The sequence below is a fragment of the Haliaeetus albicilla genome, chromosome 21, assembly GCF_947461875.1.
Source record: "Haliaeetus albicilla chromosome 21, bHalAlb1.1, whole genome shotgun sequence".
Taxonomy (NCBI): Eukaryota; Metazoa; Chordata; class Aves; order Accipitriformes; family Accipitridae; genus Haliaeetus; species Haliaeetus albicilla.
Genome location: NC_091503.1, coordinates 4,757,166 through 4,773,250, shown reverse-complemented (window position 1 = coordinate 4,773,250; position 16,085 = coordinate 4,757,166). Strand labels below are relative to the sequence as shown.

Below are 16,085 nucleotides of genomic sequence, written 5' to 3'. Positions count from 1 at the left end.
TGTGGCATTCTTCTTATCATTGAGATAGACTGCAAAACCTCAGAGGTAGCAGAAGTAAAAGCAACCTGCAAAGAAGAAAATGTAATTATGTGCTCCACTATCCTCTATGAAGATGGCCCAGAAAATACCTTCCTTGGCGTGTTTTTCCACCAGTTCTAGTACTATTTCAGCTCCGCAAAATTTCTTATTGAGAATGATTAGAAAGAAAGAGCTGAGATGCTGAGGAGGAGCAAATGAGGATGTCTTTAATCACTAAAACTATATTGATTAATCTGCTTAGCCCAGTATCTGTCACCCAAACCCTGCAACTGTTTAGAGAAAGGATCTATTTAAGGAGCAGCTATCTCAGCTTGTAATGATTTAGCAGAATGACTCCAGTTGTCTTTTATCCAAGAGACTCCCATCAAAGTGGGGGAGACTTTTGATGTGCTCAGAAACGTGCTCAAAAAATACTTGGGCATTTTGTAAAAGGAGTCCTAAATGGCACAGTCTGAATTTTCAAGGCTTAACCTTGGCTGTTTGTGTTAAGTATTTTTGTTTCTGTGTAATGCAAAGATCATTGTAAGTAACCACACCTCAGAGTATATCCATCGATATCCTAAATGTACTTAAGAGTCATTGTTGCCAATTTTTTTACCTCTTACCAAGAAATAGTACAAACTCCAGAGCAGAGATGACTTACTGTTGATGTAACTGATATAATTTATAATATAATTTTATATAGGAAAAAAAAGTCCTTCTGATTTCTTTGGTTTATTAAACAGATTTAGGATATGTGGTGTCCTCTAGTACCTTTGAATGCAGATACACTTTCTTGACAGAGTATGTTTTTGAGTTTCTCCCTGTTGTTTCTCAATTGGCTAAAAGATGATGCTGCTTCAAAATAATTCACTGTCCTTTATTTCTTGAGCTTGCACAGAAAAAAATGTGTGGTTACTTTATTTGTGTTGTACAATCATGCGTGCAGACTTCAAAATTAGACATCTGATTTTAGAGGACTTCCAACAGCCCAGGCTAGAGAAGATTAATATGGACTATATTTACATTAAGAGAAATACAACCAAACAAGAAAGTATTTGAATTCTCTGTTAAAATATATAACCTGAGAGGAAATGAAATGGATCATTGCTACCAGTGCAAAAGTGAAATTAAAATGGTTAATCTACCCTTTGGACTTGTCCTTTCCTCCTTTGAGCAGAATTTCACATCTAGGAAGGAAAACCTAGAAGTAATGCTTAGACGCAATTGCACTTATCGGTGCAAAGAAGATACCTGTAAAAGCAAGGAGAGGCTGGTGTGGCGAACACAAATCTCACAAATTCTTTGAAGCTCCCAGTCCTGACCCAAACTGCCAAATCTCTTGAGATATTGTGGCGGTGCATTTCTTTCCCCCTCTCTGGGCTGATTTACGAACTCGGGAAGGCTCACTAGCCCTTAGCATAATTATAATAATGAGTCGGGCAGTTAAGCGACCCTTGGCTGTGCCAGGAACTCTTCCCCAGCTGAGACAGGGAGATCTGTTGTGCGTCTCAAGGACTCCTGCTGCCAGGCGGAGGCGGAGGACGGAAGTAGAAATTGCCAGTTCTCATAACGACCTGCGGCCAGTTCTTTCTCATAACGACCTTGAGACATTACGATCCTCCCCTGACAATCTCGGAGCATCCCGTATCTATGTTTTGAGCTATTCTCCGACAGTCTCGGAATTTTCCAGCGCAGCTGGGATTCTGGCAATTTGTTAATGACGAAAGTCGATCACCTCGTGAACCTATAAGCAGCGGTACTGAGTGAGGCTCTTTGAGCTCTCCTGGACCGCAGCGGGCTGGGACCAGCATCTCCCTTGGAGTGGGACGCCTCTCAAACTCTCCTGTTTGCAAAAATCGGAGGTCTGTCGCCAAAAGCCGACACGACCTGGGCTGATTCTCTTCACTCCTTGAGGCTCGACCCTTCGCCTGTTGAGGCAAATGCTGAAGCATTTGATGTGAATATTTTCACTGACCTCAAGAGGAATTTTTAACAGGTATACCTCCTTTTCTCGCTCTTTTACTCTCTTTTATTCTCTTATATGTATTTCTCTCAGTGTCTTTATGCGTGCATATGTACTAACTTGAATAGTCTATAGTAAGTTATAGCAAGTATATTATAAGACATTAAGTATGTTATAGCAAATATATTATAAGTTAATACTTTCAAATTTGTACTTAAAATACTGTCTTAATTTTTATTCAACTGTGAATGAATTTTAGGCTGCTATTATAATCCTTTTAGATACAAACCTTTGACCAAGTCTGGGACTAGGAGTTGATCCAGCTGCACCTAGACTCTGACAGGAGTTTAGAAAGCAAGGGGGTCTTCTCTGAACCTCGTGACTCAACGGGAGGGTCTCCCTTACCCTTTCCCACATTCCCTTTTACCCTATTATGTTTTCTGTCCCTATATACATAAGTTTAGTCTGATTCTGATTTAATCTTCCTGTGTGCTTTTCATCCACGTACTAAGTAATAGAGTGAACCTTGCAAACGAATTCTGTGAAGTCGCACTTTTATACAAATTCCTATTAAATCATTTTTCTATTGCTAATACAATTGGAGATGATTCTTTAAGTGATGCAAACCCCTCTCTCATTTTTAATTCCCCCCGTGACAGATATGCCCAGTACCACCACTTCTGAGTCCTGGATGTGTATCATTATACCACTTCCATGCACAGTGGGGATGCCACTGTACCACACATTTCACACAGAGTCCCATTTCAGAACTGCTGCCTGTCTGATAAGAGGAAAATGAAATTAAGGATGTTATCTCTCCTGCCTCTGCGTAGCCTCTTGACTTGGTATCTGAAAATTTCGCCTTTGCCAGATGTAGTTTTAGAGGGGAATGTAAGGAGTGGGAAGGCTTGTACGGATTAAACAACAGTTCATCGCTGGTGGAGATTGCAAGAGCAGGACTTCCAGCCCTGAGCTCCTAAGAGCTGCAGAAAACAGTTTTGAAAATTTAGATAAACAAAAACTAATCTTGGTAAGCAAGACTGGATTATGCTCAGTCAGGATTTACTGTTTTCTCTATTATCTGTTTAACAGAGGCCATGCAATGTTTTCACCAAGCAATTTCCATCCAGCATGGTAATTTATGTAAACTGTAACATACTGTAAAAGCATAGCATTCTGAAAGGAAAACACAATGTCCTGTGGAAACAGTATGAACAGGTGAATTTACTTTAAAGCTTGTACCTGATTTGTGGTGTGAACTTCACCTCTCTGAGCTTCATCCTGGCCACTGAATCTTGGAAGTCTTTTCTTTGATAATGAGCTCTATCAAATCATCTCTCCATCCCAGCATTTCTGACTAGGATCAAGATTCCTCTTAACCTTGCTGCAAATAAACTAAACAGAAACAAACACAGAACTCATCTTTTTTTCCACTGGCCTTTACTTGTTTGTCAGACCTCTCTTTTTTCACCCTTAGCAGCTTTTTCCAGTGCTTATGACTTTTATGTTATCAGTCTAATTTAGCTCATAAACTCCTACCAGGAACTCTTTTTACCTGATGCCATCTATTAACACTGCTAGCTAGTGTCAAGTTTTCACTATTAGAGTACCCAATGTTGCATAATCCATCACTAATTTTAATGCCAGTGTTTTGTTATTACCAGAAATACATATATTGAGTGTTTTTTCCTGGTTTGCCACAACAGTTTGGACTTTTTTTTTTTTTTTTAAGCAGTGGTCTTATCTGATTTTTAGTCCTGAAGTACAGGTCTCTTCTATGAACCTTCATAATGTAGATTAAATACGTATATGAACTTTACCTCCAAATCTGATGTCAGCAGAGTAAAGGAAGAGATTTATTTACACAATACCCAGGACTTTAAAGGATGAGCAAATCTTTCCTATAGTTATGTCCCTGTATGACTTGGTCCTTTTCAACACTCATAACTCATATTTGGTCAGGTCTTATATTGGAAATACTAATTCTGGCAAATTGTTGAGTCTTTCCAGTGAAGCCTTTTAGAAGTTAAAGTACATCCTCACCCGAGGGTGAGGGAAGTGTGTTCTTAACCACGTGTTTTGTAAAATGGTAAAATCCTGTGAAGTTCCTATAAACTGTAATTTGTGCTTGCATTAACAAGTTAAGGTTAAAATTATTCACTAGAGCACTTGTATTACTAAAACTGACAAGATTTATTTTAGATAGATATTTTAAACATGACACTGCCTGTGACAGTGTTAACAGCAGAATGTATTCCAGCTTTTTTCTCACCTAGTTATTGGATACAGATCCTATAAATCATTTACCAACTGCTAATAGCATAGGTGAGTTGTCTTTTTGATAGGAAAGCTTACTCAGGTGTCATTAATATTAGAGCATTACTGTGAAGACCATAACCCACTAACTCCAGATGCTGAGCATGCACCTACATCTAGGTCTGTAAAAGTCTATGAGTGTGTTTTGTTCTTCCAGTCCTGTCCACGTGGTGTTCTCGTTCAAAATTCGAATGATAGAAGGAAAAGCACAAATCATTAATTCCTTTTGAGGGCTCCTTTGTGATAGGCTGCATATGTTGAAGCCACTTCTGGGAAGACAGCCTAATGCAGACCTGACTGAACTAGCTATAAACTAGTTAGGATGGCCTGTGAGTACCATGACAGCTTGGGACTGCACTAGGCATAAAACACATTAATTGTCCCGTTACTTAAATAGTTTTTCAGGTGAGCTTTCCAACCCAGATCAAGTCTTGCCAAGCTACCACTGTTCCTTTTGACCAGGCTAGCATAGTAGTATTCACAGTGAAGATGTCCTCTTTGATTTTTGAGTTGAGCAATCCCAAGTCTAAAACTGTTGTGTGTGAGATAGAAGTCCACTGTATATCGAACACAGGGATAATGCCTTCATCATGCAGTGATGTATGGTGTAAGGAGCCCTGAACTACTGAGCAGACTGATGTGTCCGTGCAATACAGTGAAGCAGCTCTGGGAGCGGTGTAACTCCTTTGGAATTGCACTGACTGGAAGGAAAGCAAACCTGCCTGTTGGACATGAAGTCTCTTGGACCTCAAGCACAGAAATTCTCCGACTTGTAAATACTGCTTCCTTTTCTGGAGGCTGCCTCTAGGATACACAGGCCCTACTCCATCATACACTTGCATGCTCCAGGAGAGCTTCTGTACAAAATTCCAGTCCCCTCAGTCCTTGCCTTGCATTAGCTTAAAGGTATGAATAATCACAAATATTCATTTCCTGCAGATCCTTGTGTTGCAGAAAGTGTGTTGGACTTAACAGTAGCAAAAGATGGCTTCCAAAATAGCCAAAGTTGAGAGAAAAATTTGGATATAGTAGAAAATCCTGGTGTGGAAGACGAGGCACAGAGTTCAAAAAATATTGTGAGTCTGAACACTTTGTCACGGCTTTCAAGTCATGGAACAAGGAATTTAAATTACTGGGGAAATTGAGTACTGAAATATATGATTAATTTGGCTCTTCTCTGAGTATTTTTGTGCGTGTGTCTACTGAACATATGAGCAAATACCAGTTCTTTGACAAATTTCTCCAGGAAAACAAAAATAGCTGACTTCTGTGATCGTTTCTATTTCCTGCTGAACTCATGTGACCGCAAAAATTAGTTACGGTTAGCCTTTTCTTTACAAGATGACTGAAGGTTTAGTAGTCTTTAAGGAAGACTATCTGAGAACTCTGACACTAGTTGTTCTGCAAAAGACTTGACCATTTTTCAATTTAGGTTCATCACCAGTCTATATGAATTTACTTAAAAATCTCTTCTGTAAGGAAAAAATATGGGTTTCAGTTGCAAAAATTTAGAGATTTTTCCCTGGCAGAAATATCAAACCCTTCACAGCATCAAGGAAAACCTAAGTTTATTTTGTACTGTTTTCTTAAGATATATAAAAAGAAGAGCAACGAAGCTGGTGAGGGTCCTGGAGCCCAAGTCTTATGAGGAGCGGTTGAGGGAACTGGGGTTGTTTAGTCTGGAGAAAAGGAGGCTGAGGGGAGACCTTATTGCTCTCTACACCTACCTGAAAGGAGGGTGTAGTGAGGTGGGTGCTGGTCTCTTCTACCAAGTAATAAGCGAAAGGACAAGAGGAAAAGGTCTCAAGTTGCACCAGAGGAGGTTTTAGTTGGATATTAGGAAACATTTCTTCACTGAAACAGTTGTGAAGCCTTGGAACAGTCTGCCCAGGGAAGTGGTTGAGTCACCATCCCTGGAGGTATTTAAAAGACGTGTAGATGAGGCGCTTAGGGACGTGGTTTAGTGGTGGACTTGGCAGTGCTAGGTTAGCAGTTAGACTCGATGATCTTAAAGGCCCTCTCCAACCTAAATGATTATACAATTCTATGATTCATGGTGCAGCTCCACTGCAAAATGGCCACGTACAGGAGAGGGAAGCAGGGCCAGGCTACAAAGGAGGGCTTTAGAAATATCGCCCAGGCATGCAGGGTGGGGTTAGGGAAGCCAAAGCTCAGCTTGAGCTGGCAGGGACATCAAGGGCAAGACAAAGAACTTCAGCCTCTGCATGAGCAGTAAAAGGCCAAGCAAGGAGACGTGGCTCACTGCTGAGCAGGGCTCTTGCGGCAAAACACGGAAATTTACAAATCGCTCGCATAGCCTGAATTATAAAACCAAATCTTAACCTATTAAATCTCAATACCGTATGTTATTGATACATAGATGAGGAATTCCTTTAGGACTACATACCTGTATATTTACATGCTGGCATATGGCACATATGTTTTTATCACGTGACTCCAAAATGATTATTCAAGTCTTGAAAGATAAGCTCATCACCTGGATTTTGAGGATCAAATGAAAATTTTTGATGAATAGTTTGAATTGCCTGATACAAAGCTGGATTATATCAATGGACAAGCTCTCATTAGTTGTTGTGACATCTGCTGCAAAAGGAAATTACAAAGCAGTGGTATCTTTTCTAAAGCACCATTAAGAACTGTTCTGTTGAAATGCTTTCTGATTCCTTTTTTGTATTGGGCAATGTCATATTTGTGGTTATGACTTTAACGTAATGAAGTATAAAATATTTGCATGTATTGCAACAAAAAGGATAATTTCTTTCATCATAACTAAATAGAATTGACAAGTCTTGGGTGCAGGGAAGCTTTAGTTTCTTTTAAATACAAGGTAACTGACTCACAGCACCAGGTCCCAAGCCAAGGCTGCCATTTGGCAGTATTACAGGGAATAGAAGATAGACCGCGGGACCCCCAGTTCTGCACTGTAAACACAGTAATCTCTTCTGGGTTGCTTAAAAAAAAGTGACAGTGCCTTAACATTTAGGAAATTGATGATCTGAAAGAAGATATCCGTGACTCGTTGCAAGAGTCCTGTGAAGCGATGAGGTTGTGATGCGTCAGCAAACGAGAAAGACTTAACCACCCTCCCATCGCCAGCCAGTGTCGCAGGAGGTTAACAACCCCTGTCCTTTCATGGTTTACAGCAGCAGTTCTTGCAGAATTGAGTGACTAACAGTTCAGAGCAGATCCAGACTCAACGGATATTATGCATATTTCCTTCAGCCCCTTGCAGCTCTGTGCCAGTACACTCAGTCGTGATTTGCATCATCGCTGCAAGTCCTGTCTATCATGTTTCCTGAATAAAAACAGTGTCAGTGTTTGACACGTGCACAAAGGGCTGGAACGAGGCCCCTAATTTTATTTTTGCTACTGTTCTGTTGAGAATGGGAGTAGCCTTGTTTTTCCAGCAAGCGATTTAATTTGCAAAACAAGACTGGAACCTTTCCTCTGACTCACCTGTTTTGTACTGTGAATATCCCATCTTAAGTACTTGCTTTGCGTTCCCTTTTTAAATACCATCTGTTCTAAATAAAAAATAATTCAGGATGCTGTGTTTATATTCAAGTTCTTTAATAGTGCATGTAGATACTACCACATGTTTTTCTTTCATTTCTAAAAGGAAATTCCTTCAAGGTCCACCTGGGTAACAGCCGAATAGGAAACCTGCAGGGCTGTTACAGTTCCCAAATACATTGCTTCCTGCCCAGATTTCCACACAGAAGTCCTCCAAACCTGCAGAGAGACTGCTTTTGACCCATCGCTGTTTGCCCTCTGTCTCCCACCTTATCATCTACTTTAAAAACAAGCAAACCACCAACACAAGACCAAAACCCGACCCCTTAGATGATATCGTAAGTACTGGAGGATGTAGGTGAGGGAGGAAGTTCTTCAGACACTGGGACCTTTTTTTCACGGTATTGTCGCCTGGGACAGTAGGACCGCACTGAGATCAGCGCTCCTGGGCATTATTGCCTTAAAAATCTTCTTCTTGTACCCACGGGCAGAGTGGGAGCCATGTATGAAAGTCTGTACTTGAGGATCGTGCAGGGGTGGGCCTAGCAAACTAGTATCCAGTCAAATGTACAGCTTAAATCTTCCCTGAACAGTTTTTTCTGCAGATGCAGAAGATAATTTATAAAGGGCCAGAACCAACTCATGGTAATCTCGGTGCAGGAAACAATTTTAAGCTAACTTTGAGTTTGCCTAGATCCAAGGGCCTGGGAGCCAGATGAGCTTTTGGTGCGACTCCATACAGCCACAGGGCTAGAACTGGGTGGGAATGTTTTTTTCCTATACCACACCAATTTGTGTGTTTAAAACTATCCCAAATCCACCACGATGGTGAAGGAAGTTGTCCCAGAATAGCTAATGTGCCTGGGTGATCTTCTAGGCCACTCAGGTTAAGTCCTTGTTCTTGTGTCTTCATTTACACAGGAACATGTTACCCCCCTCAGGCTGACTATTCCTGGAAAGAATAGAAATGGGCAGGATGTTTCAATTTCTCCCTTTGAAGCTTTTCCGTGTTAAGAAATATTTTGGCAAGCCCAGCTGTGAGGACTCTAATCTGGGATGGTGGGAACTAAGGTTCAGGTCCTTGCTCCACAGAACATCATGAAAATCATGAGAAGTGGGCCATTCCAATAGCAGAAACTGGGAAATACACTCGGCTTTTGCCTGCAGCCTGGTGGTTAGGTTGCAGAGTTGAGTCAGACCAAGGAGTAATTTAAAACTGAGCCTAGCTTATTGGCTATTTTAAGTATACAATTTGGATCAGAAGTCTTCCCAAAGGAAATTTCCATCGATATTAACACATTCCCACAACCAGTTCTTATTCATTGGTGTCTTCTGTAGTTTGGTTGGAAAATTCCCAGTCATCTGTACTGGATGTTAATTATAGTGCACTATAAAAATAGCCAAAGACTCATAGGACCAGCTGAGATTAATAAGAGCTGGAGAAAAAGAGGTGTGCTAGTCATGGACCTGCTGACAGGGAGAACTAGCAGAGGACCATACTGGTGGCTTTGCATTCTGCTACAGAATCATTTTCCTGTAAGGTATTCCCTACCAGGCCTGTATCTGCCTGCCACCTCCCTGTCCCATTCCAAAAGTGTGGAAGGGAAAATAAAAATTGGATACACCCAAAGCAAGATTAAGACATAAACAAGGTCCAAAGTTGGTAACCAAAGGTCAATTCACTTTATTGCTTACAAAAAAAAAAAAAAAAGAGGGAAATGATAAAAAGAAGGGAGAAAAGATAGAAAAATTTTCTTAAAAAAAAAACAAGTGATAGTCACCACCATGGATCCTGCGGCGTCCTGTTGATCCTCTTCTTCAGTGGGGAGAGCTCTGCCCGTGCTTGCCTAATGCCTGTTTTTATACAGTCCCGTTGATGAGTTTTACGGCTGCTTTTCAGCAGTCTTGCCCAAGTCTGGTAGTCAGGGCAATGGCACTTCTGCCTCGTAGGCTTTGGCACTCATGTGATGATCGCGTGAATCCCCAGCTCGATGGTGCACGCAGACACCTCTTTAGGGGGTTGTTAGTCATTGGATCCCCCTCTAAATGCCATGAACGCCAACTGACCTTCAATCGTGCAGGCATAAGACGTTAGGCTGTAGTTTTGGTGATTGCACAAATCGCTGCCATTGTTATGGTGACTGTGCAAGGATGAGAGGCGAACATCCTGGTTTTGCTGCTTATCTTCCAAGTGCCAGGCCAGCCAGAGCAGGTAGGCAGAGCAAACATTAAACAGGCAATGACGAGACAAAGTCTCGCAAATATATTTCAGAGTCCTTTACACCACCCCATGGCTTGACATTGCCTCGGGGGAAATCGATGTAGTCTTCTTCCACAGTGGTGATTCAAATATAGCAAACAGAGGAGGAACGTGAGTTCATCAAGTGGTTTACCATACACTTCACTAGGCCAATGCCAATCATGAAAAATACCAAGCCAGTTAAGATAGCCACTCCAATTTGGATTAACCATTTCCCCCATCCAGTAAGTCCCAATGATCTTAGGATGGTAGTAATCCATGATCTAGGGTTCAACCCATCACACCAATCATGGGGTTGGATCGATCGGAATAACTCCCTGGTCTGATCAGCTATCTCCATCTTAGCTTGGGCTTCCACAGTTGAGGGTGAAGCATTATAAACGGTAATACAACATTCGGCTTCAGATAAATTTAACATTCCACATACCCCTTGTTCTTTTAACAATAACATATCTAAGGCTAATCTGCTTTGAAGAGTCATTCGGGAAACCTGCTGGACTTGCACATTTAGTTCCCCAAAGGCATATCTATTCCGTTTACTTAATGTACCTGCCATGTGATATTCTCTAATACAAACTGGTGCCGTTTGAGGGTATGATAAGGGGCAAATATATTTTCAAACATTAATGATATCGTTTGCCCTGTGGTGTAATAGTCTGGGACATGAATTCTTGTAATCACCCGATCTGGCCTACTGGTTGCTGATTGAGGTCTTGACAGTGGGTGTGACGAAAATATCACACCACCCTCATCTATGAGATAATTTGGTAATGTTGAAAACGTGACCAGGACAAAGAGATGGCAATGCAACCCCACAACTTAGTCCTGCATGTTGTTCTAACATCAGATAGGAATAAAACTTGCCATTTGAACACACCCATGACAAACCAAAGGGGGTAGGGTATACACTATTTCTACATGAATACCGATCCTTATAATCCATAAAACGTACAGGCGGTCGTGAATCAATGGGTAGTGACTGAACTGGATAATGAGTATATGGAATGCCGCAGACTCTCTGTAGCGACGTATCATTAGACCGGGTGGTATTGCACCGGGTGTCATTATTTTTCCATCCCATGGAGGGATATCCCCAGCAAGTACACATATCTCTTATCAAGGTTCGTATTCCATACAAAAACCAGGTCTCTGGAGGATCTCCAGGACCATCCTCACATGTGATGGTTCGAGTACAATTAAACAAGAAACTATGCTCCCACCTTTGGCTTTTGCCAGATTGTAAGGGCTCGATGACAGTAACATTTCGCGACCAAAACCACATCAAATTATCCTTATCTAAGGGGCCAACTGCCCTCATGTTAGGAAGTTTAATACACCACTTGACCGTTACATTCAGGTTATAGTCAGCTTCATAATAATCAGGTATTGTTAGTGGGTCAAAAATAGGGTCCCAGGGGTAATATTCACACTTCCACGGGGTGATAAATGGGGAAAATGCATTATTTCCCCTAACGTGAGAGTGATTTCCCAATGACACTAAAGGACCAGCCTGTACTGTATTGTCAATAGTAAGGTTAAAGGCGGGACCACTGACGTTACATGTTTTATTCATAAGATCAGCATTTAAATCACCGAAGAGGGGAGACCAAGTTTCCTGCAGACTAGGGACCATTGGTCTTCGATGCCATTTAATGGTGGTGTTGTCATAATCGTTCACCCAGGACATAGGTAAATAAAGTTTTGATGTGGTATTGGTACTGGTTACGTTAAAGATAAAAGATAGGTCAATTGGAGTCACAAAAAATCGCAACCCTTGTTCAGCTGATTCTGGGAAAGCAACACATATACCTTGATTGGTATGATTCCACACCCTTACAAACCCCTTAATGAGTTCCCATGCGAGGTTCCGATTATTCTCATTTCCAGGGGTTTGGTTTGCTGCACACACATACAACATGCATAACCATACAAATACAAACAGCACCCCCACATGATTATTAAAAATAGTCCCACAAGTAGGATGCTGATGCATATTCCAAATATGACAGTCTGCATTCACGGTCCGGGGTTCTTCATTCAACAGGCTACCTACGAAGAGAAAAATAAAAATCTGTTCGGTCCTTTTCAGAACCGACATTAAAATAAGGGAACAATCCATCGAATATTTATCCTGTGTTCCTTCCCAGAAGCAACTTTTGCTTTCCAGGCATATGTATTCAGTGGGCTAGTGAGTACCAACTGTACAGCTCCTACAGTAGGTAACTCTACCAGCACTGGTTGTCCTGGAAAATGGGAGGGATTCTGTTCACGATTGGGTCCTGGTATTGCGGGTGTCAGGGAAGGGGGCTTCGGGCAGAAAGCTCTAAGTTTAGGACACCCGTTCATTCCCCACCAGTCATTTACTTGCCTAACAGCTTCCCATAATTGATCGGCCCAGTTCGCCTCTTGAGGCTTCAAGAATCATTTGAGAGAACTAACGGTCTCCTTGACTATGCCGTTGGCCTGTGGGTAATAGGGTGTATGGAATACCCATTTGATCCCCTCCTCCCTTAGCCTCTGAATGGCCCCCTCAGGATAACGGGCTGCCGATGAATAGTCCTTTCTGCTTCTTGGAGGGCAAAACTTACTACAAAAAGACCCTTCTCCCAAGTAGAGTATCATTTTTTGGCATCTTTGAAGGTACAGGAATAAAATCCAATGGGCTGTGTAGGGACATCAGGCTCTCGTTGCCACATATGTATTGACAATCCTGAATTTACAAATCCCCATTCAATCTGCACAGGGTCAGTGGGGTGGATAGCACCAAGTGCTTGGTGTGTAGTGGCTTCAAAGATTAGGAGTTGTAAGGCCTCGTTGTGGAGGGGCGTCCATTTCCACTCAGCTCCCTTCCGTAGTAAATCATACAGGGGTCTCGCAATTATCGAAAAATCTGGAATGTGTTTTCTCCAAAACACCAGCAATCCCAAAACATGCTGCAACTCCCTCTTATCCTCCGGTACCTTTATTTGATCTATGGAGGTTAGAGTGTCTGGGGGAAGGCGTACCATCCCTCCCTTCCACCAGCTACCCCAAAATTCCACCTCTTGCACAGGAAGTTGTATTTTCCCAGAGGGGATTTGTAATCCTAGGGATTCTAGGTGTTTAATGATATCATTCTGCGTCACTGTACTGGTATGATTTCATCCCCTGTGATAACTATGTCATCAATATATTGATATATTGTAACTCCAGCTGCAGGAGGAACATTCAAAAGCTCCTATGCTAAGGCATTGTGTGTGAAAGTAGGCGAGTGCTTAAATCCCTGTGGGAGATGGGTAAAGGTGTATTCTTAACCCTCCCACGTGAAGGCAAAACCATTCTGATCCTCCTTTTGCAGGGGAACCATGAAGAACATATCTTTGACATCAATAGTAGCCATAATCTTGTGGGCCTGTTCCTGAATAATAGATATTAATCCAGCTGTATTAGGCACTGCCGCAGTTAGGGGTCCTGTATTAACATCGAGCTGCTGATAATCCACAGTCAGCCTCCATTTGCCATATGGCTTGCAGACAGGCCATACAGGGGTGTTGTATGGGGAGTGTGTCATGACCAGAATCCCTTTCTCCTTTAGCTCCTCTATAACTGGGGCAATCCCCTCTTGGGCCCCTAAAGGCAAGCGGTAAGGTTTGACGTTGGTAACTAAAGAGGGAGGAAGGAGGGGGGCAGCTTGCAATAAGCTGAAACTTGGAAATTCCCGTCCAAAGGCCCACACCTTTCCACCATTATCAGTCCAAGATCTTCCTTTCAACAGGTCTAGTCCCAGCAAATTCACTGGGTATTCTCCTAAGACCACTATGGTGACTTTATGGGGGCTGATGGGGCAAGATATTAATAGGTCCCCTCTTGAATTCTCAGTAAGCCTTCTGATAAACATCCACCCTTCGCCTACTGAGGATGAAGGAGGAAGTTTCCCACCTCCTTTTCATTCTGAGACCCTTCCAGGGGAGGGGCCGTAGCAGAAGTAGGTTTCTCTGGTCCCTCTCCAGAATGCCAACTTTTAACTAATAATTCCAGTTTGTCAGTGGGCTGTCCATCTATTAACGTCTTTGTGATTCCCTTCTGCAACCCCAAAATCCACAAACTGTTTCTTCTTTTTTTATGTTTCTCACTAACATTTATCCGACCTCCATGATTCATGGGAGGCGTTGTTTTCTTAGGTCCCGACTGCTGCATCGGAATCCTCCACTCCACGTGCCTAATAGCTTTAAAGTCCCCCCTATCAGAGGGTACTGGACCGCACTTTCGCCCATAATTAATCAACTCCTGAGCCACCTCCCCTCACGTCCAGACTTTCCGCTCTCTGCAATTACGATTGGGGGTTACTACTCCTTCTAGAGAGGCAACAGCTCTTTCCCCTTTCGACAGACTGGCTATTTGTCCTTGTAATTGAATCCCCATTGGTTTTAAGGACTCCAGGAACCCCTTGTAAGAGGGGTCATTCTCTCTGGTTCTACTGGCGTCATCATAGGGGCTTCATGGCATGGCTCTAACTCCCTCTCATACATCATTTGCAAACAAGCTGCCTTTTGAACACTCTCTATTATCTGGTCCACAGTTCCCACCATGGCCAGTGGGTCTCCCCTCTCCAAGGGGTTCAAGCCTCCAGCCCAATAGGTCGCTCGCTGTGTGAGTGACCAAGGGGCACGATAGTTTCCCGTGGTTAGGGAAACACCAGGTCCCCAATACCCTTCAGCTTCCTTTTCTGTCAATAAAATCTGGCCACCCCCGGTAAGTGAAACTCTCCAAACATACTCCATCTCCGACTCCTTAGGAGTCCGGCCATACTCTTTTTTTAATTTAGACAATTTGGTGGCTGTAAAGGGGACTTCTTTTGTTGTTATTTGAGGAGCCTTGTCCTCCTTATCTTCATATGAATATTCGGTTTTAATCAGTGGCCGCAGTGGGACGGATAGCTTATCCAAGCAATCCCGCCAATCTTTTAGCTGGGACAGGGGCTAAGTTGGCGTTTTCTCCTCTGTCCTTCCTAGTGCATTATTGAATCCCTTTTCTGACATATCCTCCGCCTCTTTCATCAGTCTTTCATATAACTCATCTCTGAGTTAACGGGCATTAGCCCTTTCCTCCTCTAATTGCACCTGCAGGGTTCTAACCAGGTCTTGTAACAACACAATGATTTGGCTTTCAGCTTTATCCTGTTGTCCCTTCTCTTCCACAGCAGCTAACAAGGCTGCACCTAATACCGCACAAAACCAGATTTTCCTTTGCTCAGTGCCTCGGCCTGCAAGGCAATAATTCGGTCCACAATCAATTGCACATTATACCAATTTTTTCGAGCCCACTCCAAACCCAGCAGTGAGGGTTTAGCGGCTTGTTCATCCAAAACCGTTAACAATACTTTAGAGTCATTCTCCATCCCGTCACACTTTGGGAGCGGCCTTCTCGAGGGCTGCCTTATTTAACTAATTATAAATTTCAACGTCCCGCTCCCTCTCCCCAAGAGCTGCCTTGCTTTAACTATGTCTTCTACTAATTAAAACCTTGGTATCAACACTGTCGCTTAAGGTGATCCTGCCCGCCACGCCAGTCAAAACGTCCCGTTCCAAGAGTATGGAAGGGAAAATAAAAATTGGATGCACCCGAAGCAAGACTGAGACACAAACGAGGTCCAGCGTTGATAACCAAGGGTCAGTTGACTTTATCGCTTACCAAAATAAAGAAAAAAAGAGGGAGGTGATAAAAAAAAGGGAGAAAAGGTAGAAATTTTTCTCCAAGCCCCCCAAGTGATAGTCACCACCGTGGGTCCAGCGGCGTCCCATCGATCCTGCTGGGCGGCGGGGAGGGCTGGCCGGCGGCCCCGCTGAGGCGCTTTACGGCCGCTTTTCAGCAGTCCTGGTCGTCACGGCAACGGCGCTTCCGCCTCGGGGGGCTTTGGCGCCCAGGCGGCCGTCAGGCGAGTCCGCGGCCCGGCCCTGGGCGAGGAGGCCTCGTCCTCTTCCTCCTCCTCCTCGTCCTCTTCCTCCTCCTCCT

At 42.9% G+C, this 16,085-nt stretch overlaps 1 long non-coding RNA gene across 1 annotated transcript; it reads right to left on the bottom strand.

The window, feature by feature from the left end:
- Nucleotides 1-9,593: 9,593 nt before the first annotated feature.
- LOC138690294 (uncharacterized) lies at nt 9,594-16,067 on the bottom strand. Its single transcript, XR_011329108.1, has 2 exons — nt 15,765-16,067; nt 9,594-12,143 (listed from the first exon to the last, which is right to left on the bottom strand). It is a non-coding gene; the product is annotated as an uncharacterized lncRNA (long non-coding RNA).
- Between the last annotated feature and the right edge of the window lie 18 nt (nt 16,068-16,085).